General features: G+C 36.8%; 1 pseudogene; it reads left to right on the top strand.

Annotated features, from left to right (window-relative positions):
• LOC122754784 overlaps nt 1-21,723 on the top strand; it is a 74,617-nt pseudogene extending 52,894 nt beyond the window's left edge.
• The last annotated feature ends 409 nt before the right edge of the window (nt 21,724-22,132 follow it).

Raw genomic sequence — 22,132 nt, 5'->3', positions numbered from 1 at the left:
TGTTCTAGCAAAGAACTGGAAACAAAGGGAGTGTTTTTCAATTGTCAAATAGCAGAACAAACTACAGCATATATTTCATGAAACATCATTGTACTATAAGATGAGATGAAAGTGATAATTTCTGAGAAACCCAAGAAGCCTTGCATTAATTGATTCAAAATGAATTGAATAGAACCAGGATACCAATTTAAGGAATAAAAACCTTATAAGGAAAGTTAATTTAGAAAGACTTAAGAACTATGACAAGTCATTCTCCTATAATGTTCAATACTACTCATCTCCTGCAGAATGATACATCTATTTTTGGCCATGACAAACAAGTGGATTCGCCTTCTTGGAATATGTATGCATGTATGTATATGTATACATACATACACACAGGTTTGTATGCATGAGTAGTTATATGTGTAGATATATGCACATGTATGCAAACATATACATATAAACATGCATATACAGTTATCCCTTCCATATCACACAATTTAGGAGTATGGTTCCCATGTAATCTGGAAAATCCATGTAAAATTTTTTGGCCCTCCCTTCATACAGGAGAAGAAGTCTGAATTATTATGGTATTAAAACATAAAGTATTTTGATATTATACAATGCTTTACGTATACTTTATGCATTTCTGAGTTTCTAAACTTTCTCTCTGTTGTCTGCTGACTTTTGCATATTGCCCACAGATTCCACAAAACTCCACCAAATTCCCATTTAATTTTTTATGGTGACACATAATATATTGAAATTGCAATGAGGGAAGTAGTGATATGGAAGGGATAATTGCATTGTATATACATTCACATGTGCATGCATTGTGAGGGAGAAGTTAGTAATAGGGCGGCCTAAAAGAAAAAGAAAATAAGAGGCTCACTGAGGTAATCAATGTTAAGCCCAGGGTCACACAGCTAGTTAAGTGGCTGAGCCTGGATTTGAACTCAGGTCCTCGTAACTTCAGAGCTTGTCCTCTATTAGCTGCACTACCTAGCTGCCTAAGGCATCTTTTAAGACATACAGAAGGGAGCAAAAGGAAGTTCAGAGGAGAAAACAGAAAAGTAGGACAAATTTAAAAGTACTAATTTTATTATACACTTTTCAAAAAACAAGATGAATATAATGAAATTTATAGTTTCATATATAATTTATAATATAATATATAATATGGTTTCATATATAATTCTTTTTCTGTTATTCGCATATGCAAATGTTCTGTTTCTAATATTCATTAAATTAAGGATAAAAATAAAAAAAAAAACAAGAGAAAGGGAGAAAATAAAAAAGGATATTAAAAAAAAAACAAAAGAAAAATGACCCCTCCCCTCTTTTCCAGTTTATTTCTATCCCAACTTGACTGGATAATTGGTCATTGACCCCATATGCATTTTGGATAGCTACCTCTACGTCACATCCTAGATCTGTATATTCTTCCAAACATAAGAAAAGTATGTGAGGGGTGATACGTGTCCCCATATAATCATATCTTCAGTTTCCCAGAGTGATAGCTGTTAAGAAACCCTAAACATCCTTCAATTTCCAACATTAAGTCTAAGACAATCTATATAAATGAAGTTTCTATTTTTATTTCTTTAACAACTATAAGTCGCAAATACTAATAATATACAAAGCTCTTCCTGTATTGACTGGGGGATAGCAGTTCTTTTTTGGATGATTTTATGAATTAAATGATGACAAATTAGTAAGATTTCTTTTTTTTAAAGACATATTTTATTTTACTTTATTTTTCAGGGCAATGAAGGTTAAGTCACTTGCCCAGGATCACACAGCTAGTAAGTGTCAACTATCTGAGACCACATTTAAACTCAGGTCCTCCTGAATCCAGGGTTAGTGCTTTATCCACTGTGCCACCTAGCTGCCCCAAGATTTCTTTATCTATAGACTTCCCAAGAAATTACAGTAGATTTAAGTGTAACTTGCAGTTGTCAAGTGAAGAACAATCAAGAACAGTCATTTAATAAGTGGGATGCTTTTGGTTGGGCTAAATGGATCAGTTATACAAATGCTTTGCTATATTTTATTGTGAAGATAATGTAATTTCATAACAAAATAAAAGGGTTCATTTTGTTTTGTATAATGGGATATTATCATAATGTTTATGACACATAAGAAGAAGAGTAGCAGTTTGGGATTGTCACACTTTGGAGGTCAATGGGGAATGCTTCATTTTAATTATTTATTTTAATTAAGTGAAGAAAGGAAAATGGAAAGCATTCAGTCTCTATTTAATGAAACTAGTAATTCTCTGCCCTGTAATTTCCATGGATCCACCTCCATACACCTCTGAGCCAAGCAACACCAGATACAATTTCTCAATAGGAAGACTGATAATTGCTCTGCTTAATACAAGAGACTAAAACTGGAAGGGAACCTTAACTCATTTCATCCCACTGCATGATTTTAGGGATAAAGAAAAGGAAACAAAAGGATTTTAAGGAACTTATCCAAAGTTTATAGCTAGTTCATGGTATAGTTGGGGTAGAGCCCAGGGTTTTTTTTGTTTGTTTTTTTTAGTGAGGCAATTTGGGTTAATGGACTTGCCCAAGGTCACACAGCAAGTAAGTGTTAAGTATCTGGGGCCAGATTTGAACTCAGGTACTCCTGACTCCAGGGCCAGTGCTCTATCCACTGCGCCACCTAGCTGCCCCGAGCCCAGGTTTTTAGATGGCCAATTCAATCTTCTAAAAATGGAGTGTGGAAATCGTGGTTATGACATGGATGAAAATTATATCTGGAGAATGTAAGTTTACCTTCAATCCATTCCATAAATAATTATCAAGGACCTACTATGTGCCAAAAAGTGTGTTAAGCACTGAGGATATAAATAAGAGAAAGAAAAATAGTCCCTGCCCATAAGAAGTTTATAATCTTATGGGGGAAGACAATATGGAAAAGAAAGGTAAAAAGCAGGGAAAAGGAAGGAGGTGGACTAGACTCCAGGGTATACTAAAACCAGACAGAACAGCAGATGAGAAGTGGAGTGATACCTTAATAATAACTCAGACAAGGAGAGACTTCATGCTAAGACCACTATCAAATGGAAGACTAAGTAACATAATATACTTCTGTCAGAACTGTTAGAAATTTTTTAAATACCAAATTTTCTCATGATTTTCAATTTTCATCCATGCAAAACAAGCTTTCAAACAGTTATTATTGCTGTTCAGTCATTTCAATCATGTATGACTATTCCTGATTCTACTTGGGGTTTTCTTGGCAAATATACTCAAGTGGTTTGCCATTTTCTTCTCCAGCTCATTTTACAGATGAGGAAACTGAGACAAACAAGTTTAAGTGATATGTTCAGGGTCACAAAACTAATAGGTGTCCAAGGCCAAATTTGAACTCAAAAAGATGAATCTTCCTGACTCCAGGCCCATCACTCTATCCACTGTGCCACCTAGCTGCCTTCCAAACACTACTATACTATTTAACTACATTTCATCAGTGCGGCCAATTCCTGGGATAGAAACTTCTCCACAAGTACATACATATCCACAACTCCTCTGTAACTTATCATCATAGTTGCTTACATCATGGTGACTTGGTAGTGACCACGCCTCTGTGAAGAAGCTAGAATATGACCTGTGGTAAAAAACGGAAGTTTTAGCTGAATCATTTGAGAGTTGAGCACATGCTACTGAAGCGGCTTTTGAAGGACCGCCCTTTTGGGGAGGAGACCTCTGTGTGCCCAATGCTGCCCGGAGAGCTGGCCAAGCACGCAGTGTTTAAAAACTGAGAGTGGAACGGAAGTTTGGACTCTGTCACTCAAGCTCTGGTTCTCGGCCTGGCAGGCAGTTTTGGGATTTGGTGAATTTTATAATGGAATATAGACTAAGCTTAGATCTAAGATTATTCATTTGTATTTCTACTTTCCTATTTCCCTAATCGGTATCACCTTTTTGTTGTCTAATTAATTCCCAAACAATAAAAGCTAACCCCTCACGGATTAAAGCTCAGAGGCTTCTTTTTCTTAGTGGTCTGGGAGATATATAAGGGAAAAGTTAAAGGAGGAGTTTAATACTCTTATATCCAATTTTAAATCTCACAGACCCCAAAGTTTCTATGACTAAACTCCAAATGGTAAGATATTAATCTGTTAGAGGGTAATAGATATATCCTCTACTTTTTGACTTTTAGTCAGATTTATGTCACTGAAGGCCTCCTAGGAAATGTTCAGAATTGCAAAGATACGGCCTGCATTTCCATGCATAGCATCCCATTTCCCAGATGACATCTATTATACAGTATGCACTGACCTGGATAGGTTTTGGAAGATCTGGAAATGTTACTAATAAGGAGACAGGGAGCAGCTGTAGTAGTTGTGACCAACAGCAAATGGAGGATGCCTTGCATGAAAACTACCTTAAATATTGAAGCAGTCAGAGACTTTCTTATACTTGTTCATGACTTTGGTCATTGAGAATCCATTCAGGAGTAACTGAATTGAAACTATCGTGATAAAATTGCTGGAACAATGGTAAATGGCTTTTTCTCTCTCCGTTCTTTTTCTTTTCTCTCCCTTTCTTTTTCTTCCTTCTTTCCTTCCTTCCTTCCTTCATTCTTCTTTTCTTTATTCAGAAAGTTAGCATTGTTTACTCTTAAGTGTTTCTCTCTTCTTATAACTTGCTTTCTGATAATTTGTTTCTGATAGTTTCTAATGTCTTTTTTCTTGTTAAAGGTAAAAATTTTTATAGTGTTCTGTGTGATTGCCTTTGCTATATAAAGTAAGGTAAGAAGCCATTTGATTAAGCAGAATAGAACTAGCTACAGATTCTCATCTCTGACCTTGTGACTAGAGGTCATCTGCAGGCTCAGGATTTTATTTTATGTTCAGTTAACAGTTCATTTGCATAAATCCCCCAAAATGCCTTGGTTAAACTATATATCAGGCTTTGTTTTTTTGCTTATAAGTTAAATGAATCATTGCCTGTAGCTAGCTTGGTCAGTCAAAAAGCTAGTCTGGTCTTAGGCCTCTGACCTTTTGATCCCATAGAACCAAGGCTGGCAGAATGTTTTAAGACAAAATCTCCAAGCATTGGGATACTAAATTGAGGTATCTAGGTGTCGGGGCTCTGGAAAAGATGTCCCTAATTCCTTTTCATTTTCATAGCACCATGACTTTGGTTTACTACTGTAAAAATGGTAATCACCAATGCAGGATGGTGATAGCAGGAAGCTTTAACCTAGCTGGACTTGTAGTTTAAGTCACCATTTTTTTTTTTTGTGGGGCAATGAGGGTTAAGTGACTTGCCCAGGGTCACACAGCTAGTAAGTGTCAAGTGTCTGAGGCCAGACTTGAACTCAGGTCCTTCTGAATCCAGGGCTGGTGCTTTATCCACTGCGCCACCTAGCTGCCCCAAGTCACCAATTTTTAACGGAAACAAATGCACAGTATGCTTTCTTAATAATATAAATACTTAAATATGCAAATGAATCAATGAATGAATATATATTGTGTCTGAGGCTGAGCAGTCTCCTACCACCTGGCTGGGAGTCAAGACATAAAAAGGAAAAAGATAAGACAAGAATGCCAGGCACTTATGTGGCAATAGAAGTGGTCTGATATTTCGCCTTACCTCTTTCTCTTTGGAGGGGGGATACCCTCCTAATCTGAACTCTCCCCTCCACAGCAATATCTCCTGACTACCAGAAGGTAGAAATATGGGTTACATCCCACTGTTTCCATTGCCTAGACCAGATCATGGACTTGTATCTAATAGATTCACATTGTCCCTTTTATCACTATCTGACTTTGCATCCTCTCATGCTTGATCTTTTCTGATTGCCCCAGTTATGGGAAACTCAGAAAAAATAGAACCTAACCTGACCCAGGCATCCATAAAACATATGCAGTCAAGTTTCCATCTCCACAGTACTCCTTGGAATCCCCTGAATCACACGGCTGCTAGCTCTGTGCTGTAGGAGAGTGACCAGTAGTTATCCCCAATTTCAACTTCACACATACAAACACACACATTTTTAAAAACTAATATTTTTTTCCAATGGTAAACTGAATTACACAGCATGAACAGAATAAGTTGTTTTTCCAAACCAACCCCTCTTTTGAGCTTTTCTATTTCCATTGAGATTAATATAATTTTCAGTTTAACAGGTTTTTAACCTCCTACTTATCCTTGGCTCCTCATTCACTTAAAATATCTCTTTAAAGTTACCAAATATTTAATTACCAAAAATTATGGTCTTATTTTCAATTTTCATTCTTTCTTGACTTCTCTGTAACATTTGCCACTGTTGACCAGTCTACTTCTGGATACTTAATCCCTCCTCTATGTATTATTTTGACCCTGCTCTTCCTTGGTTGTCCTCTGACGTATCTGGTCACTACCTTGAAATTTGCTTTTATGGATTATAATCTATTTCATGCTCCCCAGCTTTCAGTATACTCAAAAATTCTATCCTGGAATTTTTCTTTCTAAATTGTGCCATTTGCAATTTCTCATTCATATTCACCCTACATATTCAATGTTATCAAATCCTGTCATTTCTATATTCACAACATATTTTGCATATATTCCCTTTTCTCCACTAACATATCTACATCTTGTTGCATAACCATAGCACCTCTGGCCTGGAATATTTCCATTCTTTTTTCATGTGGAATAAGGGAATGTCACCAAAAAGGTGTTATTCAGTGGTACTAGTGCCTTGGGTAGCAGCTCCCTTTCACATGACCCATACATCCCTACTAATCTAGTTTATTTACTTGCCTTGGGATTATACATCAGTCAATCAAAAAATATTTATTAATTGCCTATCATATTCAAGAAATCATACTAAGAACTTAAGATGCAAAGATGAGGAAGAAGTGCACTTCAGAGATGAAGACAGAAAATATAATTTAATTCAGGTATCGTGAAGAACAGCAAGGAGGACAGCTTGATTATGCTGTGAAGTACGTATAGTACGTACATATAGTAATCAAGCTGGAAAAGTATGAAGAGGCCATTTATATTTATGTATATGCACATACGTGTGTATATAGATACATTGTTCAGTTGATTCAGTTGTGTCCAACTATTCATGATCCCGTTTGGGGTTTTCTTGGCAAAGATAGTGGAATGCTTCTCTTCTCTAACTAGTTATGCAGATGGGGAACTGAGGTAAACAGAATTGAGTGACTTGCCCAAGGTCACACAACTAGAAAGTGTCTGAGGCCAGATTTGACTTGAGATTTTCCTGAATCCAGTACTGGCACTCATCTACTGTGGCACCTAGCTGACCCATACATGCAAGCACACAAACATGCCTGCATGCATGCATACATACATACAATGTATACATAAATTGTGTATACACAATGACTACATGCACACATGTATACATATACATATATCCATACACATACACAAACACAGAAACACACATATACATGCACAATATATACATAAACATATGCATGAATTTGAATTCTCCTTATTCGTGGTAGTTCTATTACATCAACTTACCACAAATGCTTAATTAGCTAATCTTGAACTGTTGCTCCTAGGGGAAATTTAAGGTTAGGTTCCTGTGATCCTCTGGTCACATTTGCTAAATTATTTTCCTGAGTGGTTTCATGCACAGATTGGTGAATTTCTGCTTCCTTTTTCTGGATGTACCATCATTTTGATTCATCAACATTGACATCATGATCAAAAGCACTATAGTTCATGACTGAACAAAGCTTATCTAACCTATGTATTATCTCTGTATGATAGATCATAACCTTTTTGTGCAAAAGTACACTAGACAGCGCCTCAGAACTATAGTTGAGGGGCTATTTTAAACAAAAAAAAAATCACCAACAAAAAGTATAAAAGTGTGAAAAATGCGGCACCAAAAAAACTGCAAAAAGGACACGTGTTTATCATATGAAAGATGAAACAAGCAGGTAGAGTGTTACCTTTGACCTCACCTGGGAATGTGGGTGGGGAGGAGGCAACTCAAATTCTTCACCACTTTGCATGTATCTGTGAATGATTATGAAAGTGGTATACATATTGATTTGGGGGTTACATATACATTTCAGCGAGAAGGCAAATTCACAAGCATGTAATCTGTGAATAATGAGTATCAAACATACATGTAATTTTTGCTTTTCAAATGCCTTCATATTTTATTTATATGGTCATTTTCAATACTTATAAAGGTTAAATCAATGTATTATCTTCATAATTATATATTTAATAATAATTTGATGTTAATATTTAGCACAATAATTATGTATATATCTGTCTGACTATATGCATGCATTTATGTACACATATATAATGCATGTATATATGTATATTCATATGCAGACTTATATGCATATATACACTCCCCTTAGGGTTAATGGGGGCCCCTCATGTTTATTTAGATAACAGTCAGATTTGAGTTTTAGGGAAAACATTTTAGTGCTTCTGGAGTGGTTGGATTGGAGTGAAGAGACACTAGGAGCAGGAGACCAAATAAGAGACTATTGCAATAAATCCATGTGAGAAGTCATGAAGGTCTGAACTACTTTGGGATTACATTCAAACCATTTCATCAGTTCTAAAAAGTATCTGGGACAGATATTGACTACAACAACCCTTTGTGCAATATTAACCAAAGCCCCATGGTAATGCTGCAATATCTGAGATAATATGGCTAATGGAAAGAAGGAAGCCCATGATAAAACTCTATCTATGTAAGCTACAGAGCAGCATTTATTCTAAGCAACCATTTAAGCTTTCACTAAGTAGCTACCCAACAAGATTGCAATTTTCAACATCAGGAAAAAAAATCACTCAGCCCTGACTTTGATGGATGCTGTCCTCACAAATTTGCCACATACTGTTTTAGGCACTAGATTATTTGCCTAAGTGATCACTGCATGATTAACTATGCATGAAGAAGTGAGTGTATAATCGCTTCTACATATCATGCTATAGCAAATAAAGTTTTTTTTTTCCCTCTTCCCCAACAGTTTTCTGATTAAATGCTGAAGGGGATAAATATAAATCCCTGACTGATAAGGAAGCTTGATGGCATGCTATTCAGAAATATGCTAAATGTTTGTTAAATAATTTATCCACCACTGTTATGAACTCATAGCAAGAGCTACCTTTCTTAGTCTATGAAGCAAGTATTTACCTTCTGCTGTCATCTGATTTAAATGGAAAGAGCACTACCTTAAAGGATCCATTTATCAATAGGTGGAGTATTAGGTGAGGTATTCTTTTGATGAAATTTAAACTGGGACTACAATCCTCCAAGAGATTTGTTGATACTTTCTCTTGTCTAGGAAAAAAAAAAAAAAACAACCACCATAAGGGCACTAAAAGACAAGAAGATGATCTAAAAGGGTTTTTTCCTCGCAGAAAGTCTTATAGTTCTGGTCAATTAACATCCCTGATGTGGTAAAGTATAGAGGAGTATTACCAAATTGCATGCTGAACTAGAGGTTCTCTCAGGTTGAAGGGTATTTAAGAGAGAGGTGAATGACAGACATTCTCCACTTTGCCTGGGGCAGCAAGAACTCCAGTGTCACCCTTGTCCAGCTGTGTTTCCAAGAAGAACTAATTTGGGACAGCGGGTTTTGATGCTGAAAGCTAGCAGGGAGATAATAATGGAATTGTAGGGAGAAGCATCTGCTCACCAATTAAACTGGTGATGGCATATAAAAAATAAAAAAAAAAGCTTGCTCTGCAGAATGGAAGCAGGGATGTAGAGATAAAAGAAACAGGGTCATTGTAGTTATAAGAATAGGGCAAGAAATTCATATTAGGGCATTCAAACTCCAATATTATTCCTTATTCACTCACTTTTCTCAGAGATTTTGGACCATTGAGCAAAAGGGAAAAGAAATGGTCTTTAAAAATATTCTGAGATGAAAACAGCAAATTTAACATCTGTTTTATTTCCTGGGGGAAGAGACAAATATAGTCTTCTGAATGAAAATGATTTAACAGTTCTCCTATAATAAGAATTCTAGGTAAAACTGAAGTTTAAATACTAGACAAACTTTGTTGTTTTTTTTTTTTCATCAATGGAGGGGCAGGGGAGAATGGAGGTGTAAATGACCCAAAACTGAATAATACAAACATTTATAAAGTGATAAATAAGGTATAAATAAAAAGCTTTAAATGGGAGTCAGTTGCATAATGGTTAGTGAATTATTGGGCGTGTATCCACAGAGAAATGGCATTAAGCCCTCTCTTTGACACATACTGGCCTGTGAGGGCCAAAATTTGATATACGGAGCATTATTTGGGTGACTCACCTTAATATTGACTCTCCTCTGAACTGCCCTTTTTAGATATTTCTCCCAGGCCAATAAGAAAGGAGGCTCTAAGTTTTAGTTCACAAAAGGATAAGATTTTATTACTTGGGAATTAATTAAACAACAAAGGTGAAACTAATAAAAATCAGAGATAAGGAAATAGGAAAATAGAAATACAGATAAATGCTCTCACCTCTAAACTTAGCCTATGAAATCCTCAGACCGTTTTTTATTAGGCTAATTCAAAGGAATTTAGGGTTTTCCGTCATTAACTCACCAAACACCTGAACAGCCCACCAGACCTAGAACCAGCATGCATCACTCAATCAACAGTCACTACGCTGAGACAGCACATGAACAAGCACTGCCAGAGCAAGGGCCCAGAAGGAAAAAGACGTAGTTCTGGAAGACATCTAGCATTCCAGAAGCAGCCTGCCTCAATCTCTCCTCCCCCAAAAGGGGAGGTCCTTCAAAAGCTGCCTTTCTGAGCTCAGTAGCATATGTAACCTCGGGGTGGGCCAGGTGTGGCCCCTCTCAAATGAGTTAGGTAAAAATGGTACTATTAATCTTTACCACAAATAATTTTTACCACAGGCCATATATGATCATGGCTAAATCATCTAACATCTAAGGGATCCAGATAATTCTCTAGGACTCTTAAGTTTCAGAACAATTGCCAATTTATATGAGTGGAGAGATTTTCATCACAATATCAATTCAAAGACAACCTTAGCTCCTCTCCAATACTACCCCACCCCAACAACAGTTATAAAGTAATGAGACTATTTTTTATAAACATTTTTATTTATAGTTTAGGGTTCCAATTTTTGTCCCTCCTTCCCTCCCACCCCTGCCACCTCCCTGAGGTGGTAAGCAATCAGATATCGGTTATACATGTATGATTATGTGAAACATTACCATATTAGTCATTTTGTATAAGAAAACTTGAATAAAAGAAAAAAATGAAAGTAAAAAAACAGCATGCTTCAGTCTGTGTTCCATCAATATTAATTCTTTCTTTGGAGGTAGATTGTATGTTTCAACAATAGTCCTTTGCAATTGAGACTATTTTTTTTTAAAGAAAATAATGTTCTGGTAATCCAAAGAAACCATGATCTTATTAATTTGGGTATTATCTCCAGTTCTCTATTCATGCCCTCCAAACCTCTAGAGCTTTCATCAATAAGTTATGCACCCGGCAATCGGGCCAACACACCAAACACCCGCCAGAGGAATATGCCCCAGTGCCTCTGAATCATCTGCAGCACCAGCATCTTCTGGAACTGAGCACATGGTTGGACTGAACGGCTGGCCCGGGGGGTAAGTGCAGGGGTACCAGTGGACTGGGGGAAAGGATTCGACTGTCCCACCCCAGAGGGGAACCAGGAAGAAATCCTGAGTGGCGGGAGACCCAGGTGGGGGAGGGGAGCAGGGGAGCAGGCTCATCAGAAGTTGAGAACCACACCACAGAAAGCTTTGCTGGTTGGTTGCTTAGTAAAGTAGGCCTGAGGTTATCTCTGGATCTGAGAACAGGCCAGGTGAGATTAAAGCCTGCCCCCCCCCAACCCAAAACACCTGGGACCCTCTAAAGCTGAGAACAGGAACGGAGCCGAGAAGCAGCCCCACCCCCCACCCTTACCCCACAGTGGAGAGTTTAAAATCAAATGAACATGAGGCCAGGCAGGCTGAGAAGCCCAATCATCCCCCGATCATGCTGTAGCTTGAACAGTGTGTCCTGGAGGCAGCACCACACTTTAAGGAGTTAAAAGCCAAGAGATAGTAAGCCAGAATGAGTAGGCAGAGAAAGCAGAAGACCATCAAAAACTTCTTTGGGGGTAAGGTAGACCACAATAAATTATGCACCCAAGTTTTTAAGTGCTTTCCTTATGTTTTCTTCATATTCTGCTGATAACAATGGGGCATATTGGCTGTCAATCATTTTCCCTTCATTGTCACCATAAGACCATCCCATCATATTTTTCTCTTTTTTCTTTCCAATTCATACATTTCTCTGGTGGCAGCCTTTGTGCCACTTATCCTTCATAGTTCCTCAATTAACATGGATTACAGCCCACTTGTGTTTGCCATTTGCCTCTGAGTGATACTCAACTTCAGTTCTTTGGTGGCAGTAGAGTGCTACAAATCAGTCATGTACCATTATCAGAAGAATATTGGTATTTCAAAGATGAGCTTTTGCTTCATGCAGGAGCTTGGTGTCTTTAAAAGAATTCTGCCATTTCCCAAAGATTCACTTTCCAAATTGTGCAATGCAATTTATTCAATCATGTTCATGCTTCTGAATTCACATTCAGAATTTCTCCTGTGGAATCATCACCATATATCATAATTGGAAGTTAAGTTTTAATGCCTTAGAGTTATACCTACCCCCCCACTCCAAATGTATTGCCAGCTTGATGGTTTACCTTATTCACCATACATTGGCTTTTTCTAAAAGTCAAATTCATTCTCAAAGGATTAATACTTATGACCTATTTTGGTATTCAAAAGACCGTGTTACAGGGATTTGAAAGTGATTCAAAATTAGGACATCTAAAATATTTTGAGCAATAGCAGGCCAATTGGATGGGTATGTGGTCTCCAAGGATGGTTACTTTGAAGGAGATAATATTCATTTGGACAAGTAATATTTGGCATGCATATTTGTAAAATTTCAAGTTTATGGAATCATTTTAAGAGGTACAATGACTCCAGTTCATCCTGGGAGCATTTAAAGGTGGACCTATAAAAAAGGACAATAAACAGGATAAAAGTGAGAAAAAATAGTCAAGATATTTACCATATTTTTTTCTGTCATAAATTATAATACAGCTATCACATTTGAAATCTAATATCCTAGTTCCAAAAATATTTATACAGTAAACAGAGGGAATTAATTCACAGGCCAAAAATGCATGTCTTGTATTAGCTAGAATCATTGTGCTAAGTATCTAAGAGTCAATCAACTAAGTATAATAAGTGATATCAACAAATTTGTTGACAACCCTTTCTCCTGAATATTCTCTCTTCCCTCAGCTTTTGAGACTCTCTATACTCCTGATTTTCTTTCAACATTTAGTCATCCCTTCACTGTCTTCTTTAGTAAATCCTTATACTAAGGCTAATATAATTCATCCCTATGTTTTGGGGGGTTTTGGGGGATTTTTGCAGGGCAATGAGGGTTAAGTGACTTTCCCAGGGTCACAGAGCTAGTAAGTGTCAAGTTTCTGAGGCCGAATTTGAACTCAAGTTCTCCTGAATCCAGGGCCAATACTTTATCCACTATACCACTTAACTGCCCCTATCATCCCTGTCTAGATAATCCTCAAACCTATATCTCCAGCCCTGACTTTTTAAAAGATACTGATACACAACTGCCTGAATATGTCACCCTATTATCATTCTCCTAGTCACCTGGAAGTTCTAACTGAACCTCAAACTCACTTATCTCTCTGATAAAAACTGCTATAACTTTTGACTCTACTACTTCTATCAGTAGTACAGCCATTCACCCAGTGTCCCATATTCGAAGCCTTGGTGTTTTCTTTGTCTATTTCCTCTCCATTCTTCCAATATTATCAATTATTAAGTCCTGACCCTTTTGTCTCTGAGAGATCTCTTGGATCCATCCCTCTTCAGTACTCCCACCTACACCCTAATTATAATATCTCATTAATAATTGCAAGGAAAATTGCCACATATTCTGGTGAAGTCTTTCTTGCCTCTACTCTCTTCATTCACACCAGTGATGAATTAACCTATGTTTTGTGTAGATTATGTCTCAGAATTCTTTTATTCAGAATTCCTCAGGACCTCTCTATTGTCTGCTGAATAAGGTGCAAATCCCTTAGATTTGAATTCATGGTTCTCTGTAAACTGGATTTACTCTGCAATTCTAGCCTCTAATCTTATGTGCTTCAAAAAAAAATTTGATTCCATACCAGCCCGTATGCATGCCTTACACTTCCCTATTTCTGAATTTATATTCACACTGTACCTAAGATCATAAATAACCTTTCCCCATCATTTTGTCTTTGAATTCCTACCTATTCTTTAAAGCTCAACTCTCATACTATTTCCATGAAGATTTTCCTGTTTACCTTGTCGGTGATGACCTTTTAGCCCAGAAATACCCTCTTGATTTCGTATCACTGATTGGACTCTTCTAAAATATTTATTTTTCAATGAGTTTTTCTTAGTGCCTTTTGCATTTACATCACTGAATAAACTATACTACTTTATTCTTAACCTCTTGAATTGAACACGTCCTTGTGATAAAGCAAAACAGGTAAGCAAAAATGAGTAATTCAGCAACTTTATCTAAAAATTAGGCATCACATTTTCCATGTAGAACCCCTATTTTCTATCAAGAAAATCAATGTATATTTCACTGTTTGTTCTTTAGGACCATAATGGGTTTTCCATTTACTTAAAATTTGGCTTCATTTTAGTGATCTCTTTCATTTATATTACTGTAACTACTGTCTATATTCTGAATCTGCTTATTTCGCTCTTTATAATTTCATACAAATCTTCCCATAAAATTTTACAAGGGCAGGAAACATGTCACATAGCATGGTTTTCTGCACTAAGAAGGCACTTAATATATGCTAGTTGATTTGGATTGAATAAGTATGAAAGCAATATTGTCCAAGGGTAAACAATGTAGCTAATTTCCCAAGGATAATCATGATGCCATGATTCTCAAATAACTTAGAGAAAGCTATATAAGTTAATGCAAAAGTATTTCCATTATAATTTTCATCTCTAGATTAATATTTCATTTTTCCAACTGCTGTAAGAGGAAAAAAGTGAATATTAGTGCACATTCTTTCAAGTAAAGTAATAAAAAAAATAATTATGATGATGATGGTCACAACAACCAACACATTCCCTTAAAAGTCCTGCCCACAGTTCACATTATTAGGAAATATTAATTCCCCACAAATGTTGGGTAATATCAACTAGGGTGATGTACAGCCTTAGGAATCTGTGTACCCTTAGGTGTCTGGTAGATAGAGTCTTGGTAGTATGCTTGAAACACTAGCAAAATGGTCTCTGACAATAAGAATGACTGAGTAACTGGATAAGTCAATTGGTCACTGTGATCAAACTACATCAATTAATAAAAGGCATACATAGGATGTTTTAGTGTTATAGGATGACCTTTGTCAATTCTATCATGATGGTTATTATCTCAGCACTGAAGAGAGTATAACAAATGGTGTTCCTTTGTACTCTGGTTCTAAAAGAAGTCAAAACAGACTGAAACAACTCTGAAATGCCAGCATCCCTCCCTGACTTAAATGTTTCAGGGCAAATGGCACTGACAACTAGAAGGTATCAAATGAGTGGGAGAAAAGGGACTTAAGATAATTTTTTATTTTATTATTCACCAGAATTATATGAGAGCAAAACTGACAGTGAATCTCAGAAATTATATGCAAATGGTTTATTCTGTTTTTGTCAATATTACTCACTACCTCAAGACAAACAACAATGTACTTTCAAATAGTATAAAAATAAAGAAAAAATGTCATCCCTAAAATTAGATTAAATGAAATAAGACTAAAACAAAAAAAAACCCTAATAAAATGTGAAGAGTTAAAATTTGGTGAGCCTAAGGTCCATGAAAATTTTTGCTTAAGCAAATTCTAGAAATTATACTCAATAATGAAACAGATGGCAAAAAGAACACCTATATTCTCGAATGGCTTTGACAATAATATAGGCACCATACCAGATTTCAAACTGTTTTACAACATGGTAAACATCAAAACAATCTGCCATTGGATAAGAAATAGAATGGTGGATCAGTGCAATAGATTAGGTACACAAGGCACAGTAATAAAGGCCAATAATGACCTATTGTTTGATAAACCCAAAGACTCCTGCTTTAGGGTTAAAAACTCACTACTTGACAAAACTATTGGGAAAATTGTAAAGAAGTTTGGCAAAAAGTAGGTACAGACCAACATCTCACATCACATAGCAAGATAAGGTCAAAATTGGTGCATGATTTAGACTTAAAATGGGGTCATGATTTAGATATAAGCAAATATGGGGAACATGGAATCATTTACCTGTCAAGTCTTTTTATGGTGGAAAAGAATTGAAAATTGAGGGTATGCCAAAGCATAAGAATAGGCAATTTTCAGATGAAGAAATCAAAGCTATCTATTGCCATATGAAAAGATGCTCCAAATCACTACTGATCAGAGAAATACAACTTAAAACAACTCTGAGGTACCACCTCACCCCTATCAGATTGGCTAATATGACAAAAAGGAAAATAATAAATGTTGGAGAAGCTGAGGAAAAATTAGAACACTAATGCATTGTTGGTGGAGTTTTGAGCTGATTCAACCATTCTCAAAAGCAATTTGGAACAATACCCAAAGGGAAATGGGGTTGTGCATACCCTTTGATCCAGTAATACCACTACTAGGTCTGTATCCCAAAGAGATCATAGAAAAGAGAAAAGGAACCACACATACAAAAATATTTATAGCAGCTCTTTCTGTGGTGGCAAAGAACTGGAATTCAGGGAATTGCCCATCAATTGGGGAATGGATGAACAAGTTGTGGTATATGAATGTAATGGAATACTATTGTGCTGTAAGAAGTGATGAGCAGGAGAAGTTCAGAGAAAACTGGAAGGACTTACATGAACTGATGCTGACTGAGAGGAGCAGAACCAGGAGAACATTGTACACAGTAACAACAACATTGTGTGATGAACAATGAGGATAGACTTGGCCCGTCTCAATAATGCAACAATCCAAAACAGTTTCAAAGAACTCGTGATAGAAAATATTCTCAACATCCAGAAAAAAGAACTGTGGATTATGAATGCAGATTGAACCATACTGTTTCTACTTTCAGACCGGTTTTTTTTTTCTGATTCTTCTTTCACAATATGACTAATGTAGAAATATGCTTACTGTGAATTTACATATACAACCTATATCAGACTGCTTTCCATCCTGGGGAGGAGGGAGGGAAGGGAGGGTGGGAGAAAAAAAAATTGGAACTAAAAATCCTGTGAAAACGAAAACAAAAACAAAAACAAAAAAGGCTGTTCGACACCATAAATAAATCTACTGCAATACATTCTTCCAAAATATTTGAGAAACACTTTAATACCTGTAAACACCAGCATTTGTAGTAGTCTTCATCATAGTAAAACCTTTTAGAAGAAAGGCTAAGTCATCAAGGATTATCTTTCAGGAAAGTTGTTGAACACCATTATGGTGGAAGACATTCAATTGTTAATGAAGATTAACAAAAAAGCACTGAGAGATTGTATCAGTATCTACTTCATATACTGAAGAATAAAAATGAAACTTGAATATCATTGCCCATAAAGGTAGCAACGATAACAAAAACTACATAAAGGAATCCAAAAAACAAGGCATATGAAAATGTTATTTTTCCTTAATCAGAATTTTTTTTGAAGTCAAAAGGTTTAGGTGATTTGAAGAATTAATGAAGTACAAAAATAAAAATAACACAATAAACATTAAAAAGACACTATTACAATCTTGAGAAATAAATAAAAGACTGGAGAGAAACAATCTACTTCCTTCTTCCCCACAAATATACATACAAAAAGAATGATGTGGAAATTTTCTAGTCATCTTTATGGCTGAAAGAAGTCCAAAGAATGAAAGCATATTTAGCTTATGCACTTTGAGTATAATGAATGACAGAATAGTTACATTAAGAGAAAAGATTGAGAGTTTAGCTTCTCAGCAAAACTAAAAAGCACAGGGCTGGACAACATACATTATCATTTACTCAAATGAAAGCTGGTAAAGTATTTTACTGGTAATTCATGTGCCTCTTCTAAGAAGCAAGTCTAATCCCACTTTTAGTTGTTGTTTTTTTTTAAATAAGGCATAAAAATACATTACTAAAAGATGAAAATACCATCAGACTCTCCAAATACAGACCAGTGATATGATAGCATACTCTGTACAAAACATAAAGTCAATAACCCTTTTTGAAACACTTATAATGTGCCAGCCACTGTGCTAACCTCTTGTCATTTAAAAGAATAAAGAAGAAGACTATCTCTGACTTCAGGAGTTAACATTCTATTGGGGATGGGGGAGAGAACATGTTGATAACTATATTTGAATAAGATATTGGGGCACAGATGGAAAGAATTATATGAAAGAAACCTTACAGCCTTACAAGGGTGTGGTGTACGCAAGAAAGGCCCCTTGTAGAAGACAGGATTTGAGTTGGGTCTTGAAGGAAGCCAGTGAAGCTAAGAGGCAAAATAAGATGCAGAACACTACAAGCATGTAGAAGGCAACTGCAAAAGCACAGAGTAGCAAGAAACATCATATACAATAAATAGCAAGAAGGTCAGTATACCTAATTCAGAGTTTAGGGAAGGAAGTAAAGTGTAAGAAGTCTGAGAAAATAGGAAGAAGCCACATTGTAAAAGGAGGATATTTAAATTTTGAAGAAATATTTAAATTCCAGAGGACTTTATTTGGTCACTGAAATAATGAGAAACCAATGGATTTTATTGAGTAGAGGAATGACATGATCAGATCCAAACTTTCCCAGGTAAAGAGAAGATGAATTATAGTATGGAGAAATTAGAACCTGGGAAATCAAGCAAAAGGCTATTGGTGTCTAGGCAAGAGGTGATGAGAAACTAATTTAGAATGGTGGCTCTATAAGTGGAGAAAATATTATATGTATGAGAAATGTTGTAAATGAAGAAAATAATATTTTTCAACTCGAATGACTGAAAAATTCCATAAAGACAAAAAAAGAGCATATTTGCTGAAAAACAAAAAAGACAGGCCAAAAATCCAAGGCATATAGAGAGTAAATTAACATGAATTCAGTAATTATAGTACAAGCTGCTCATAAGCATTGTTATACAAATAATGCCTTTGTTGAAGATCACATTGACTGACTGAATGAATGAATGTAATAGATCAATAAAAGCATTTACTCCATATTGAGTACTCTATTAAGCACTAATGATGTAAACTTAAAAGTAAAGGCAATTCTTACATTCAAAGATCTAACATTCTTTTTTTACTTCATTAAATATTTTCCAATTATATATAAAAAATTAACATTCACTTTTTAAAATTTCATGTTCCAGATTATCTCCCTCTTTTCCATTCCCCTCCTTGAGAAGACAAGCAATTAAATGTTGATTATATGTGTGAAGTAATGCTAAACATATTTCAATGTTTATCATGTTCTGAACATAGACACAAAATTAAAAATAAAAATTTTTAAAGTATGCTATAATCTTCACATAGAGTCCATCAGCTCCCTCTTTCTGAAGATAGATAACATTTTGGGTCCTTTGGAATTATCTTGGATCATTGTCTTGGCCAAAGGAACGGAGTCATTCACAATTTATCATCATTCAAATTTTGCTGTTGTGTACAATATTCTCCTGGTTGTGCTCAATTCATTTTGCATCAGTTCATATAAATCCCCCCAGTTTTTTCTGAAATCATTCTCCTCATCATTTCTTATAGTACAGTAGTATTACATTGCAATCAGATATCACAACTTGTTCAGCGATTCCCCAATTGATGGGCATCACCTCAAATTCCCAATTCTTTGCAACCACAAGAGCTGCTATAATATTTTATTTATAGATAGATAGATGATAGATAGATAGATAGATAGATAGATAGATAGATAGATAGATAGATAGATAGATAGATAGATAGATAGATGGACAGATAGCCTTTACCCTTTTCTTTTGCTCTTGTTGGGATACACACCTAGTAGTGGTATTTCTGGGCCAAAGGGTATGATGCAGAGTTTGATAGCTTTTTGGGCATAGTTTCAAATTGTTCTCCAAATTACTTGGAACTTTTAAGAACTCTACCAACAGTGATTAACATCCAGCTTTCCCACATCCCCTCCAAAATCCAATATTTTCTGTTTTTTGTTATATTTGCCACTATGATAAGTGTAAGGTGTTACTTCAGTGTTGTTTTAATGTGCATTTCTCTGATCATTAGTGACCTAGAGCATTTTTTCATATTATTATAGATAGCTTTGATTTCTTTGTCTGAAAACTGCCTGTTCATATCCTTTGACCATTTATCAATCAGGGAATGACTTGCATTTTTAAAAAATTTGACTCTCATCTCTATATAATTGAGAAATGAGGCCTTTATCAAAAGTACTTGTTTTAAAACTGCTGGGAAAACTGGAATATATTATGTCAGAAACCAGGCAAAGACCAACATCTTAAACCTTATACTAAAATAAGGTCAAAATGGGTACGTGATTTAGACAGAAAAGGTCATACCATAGGTAAATTAGGAGAGGAAGGAATAGTTTACCTCTCAGATTTATGGAAAGGAGAACAGTTTATGACCAAACAAGAGATAGAGAATATTATGAAATGCAAAATGGATGATTTTGATTACATTAAATTAAAAAGGTTTTGTACAAACAGAAGCAATACATCCCAAAATTAGAAAGGTCACAGAAAACTGTAATACAATTTTTACAGCCAGTATTTCTGATAAAGGCCTCATTTCTAAATTATTTATGTATATATGAAACTAAATCAAATTTATAAGAATCTAAGTCATTCCCCAATTGAGAAATGGTCAAAGGATATGAATAAGAAGTTTTCTGATGAAGTCAAAGCTATCTATTGCCATATGAAAAAATGTTCTAAATCACTGATTAGAGAAATGCAAATTAAAACAACTCTGAGGTATCTACCACCTGTTACCTATCAGATTGGCTAATATGACAGAAAAGGAAAATAATAAATGTTGGAGAAGCTGTGGAAAAATTGGAACATTAATACATTATTGGTGGAGCTGTGAACTGATCCAACCATTCTGGGGAGAAATTTGGAACTATGCCTAAGGGGCTACAAAGCTGTGCATACCCTTTGACCCAGCAATCCCACTTTGTGGTCTTTTTCACAAAGAGATCATAAAAAAGGGAAAAGGACTCACATGTGCAAAAGTATTCATAGCTCGGGTCGCTGAGCTCGGCGGTGAGGGGGACTCCAGCTCGGCCATCTACACGTGCTTGGTTACCCACGCGCCTCCCAGGGCCCGGGCCCCAAGGCTCCTCGCGGGAGAAAGCGCAAGGCGGACATGACGACGGACGGGGAAGTCGAGAAGCCTGAGAAGCTGGCCCAGGGCGGCAATGCAGGCGGGGGAGAGACCAGCGTGGTCATCGAGCACTGCCGAAGCTGACGCGTGTACGCGAGCCATGCGAAGGCCGTGGGCCAGGCGCTGCGCCTCGCCCACTCGGGGCTGCTCGTGCGGCTGAACCCCGGCAAGCACGGCCGGAGCAGCTTCGACGTGACGCTGCAGCGGCCCGACGGTAGCCGAGCGGAGCTTTGGAGCGGGATCACGAAGGGCCCCCCGTGAAAACTAAAGTTCCATGAGCCCGGGCAGGTGGTAGAGGAGCTTAAGAAGCATTGGGCCTGACGACGCCCGCGCAGGACGCTCCATGACGAGCTGTCCGTGTCCAGGGATCCGGAGCATCCATGACAAAGCACGACCAAACCTCGCCGTCGTGTCCCTGAAGCTGTGGCTCCTTTTACGGGGCGGGAAGAGGGGGAGCGGGGGCGGACTTGGCCCTGTCGAGTCGTTAATAAAATCCTTGGGTACCCAGTGCCTGGGGTGGCGCGTTGATTTCTAGGGGCGGCCTCCCTTCTCTTCCGAGGCGCACCTGCTTATGGCCCAGAGAGACTCAGAGTCCTGGCAGGTTTTTAAACGGTTTATTCCAAATGAAGTGCATCTCCTCTAAACCCACTTCCTGGAAGTGAAGCAACGATCTCCCCTGGGTCTCCAGCAGAGCTATCTGGACAACCTGAGGTGAACACCTGAGAATGTC

This window comes from Dromiciops gliroides, chromosome 4, assembly GCF_019393635.1.
Source record: "Dromiciops gliroides isolate mDroGli1 chromosome 4, mDroGli1.pri, whole genome shotgun sequence".
Taxonomy (NCBI): Eukaryota; Metazoa; Chordata; class Mammalia; order Microbiotheria; family Microbiotheriidae; genus Dromiciops; species Dromiciops gliroides.
This window is presented reverse-complemented; position numbering and strand designations above follow the sequence as displayed.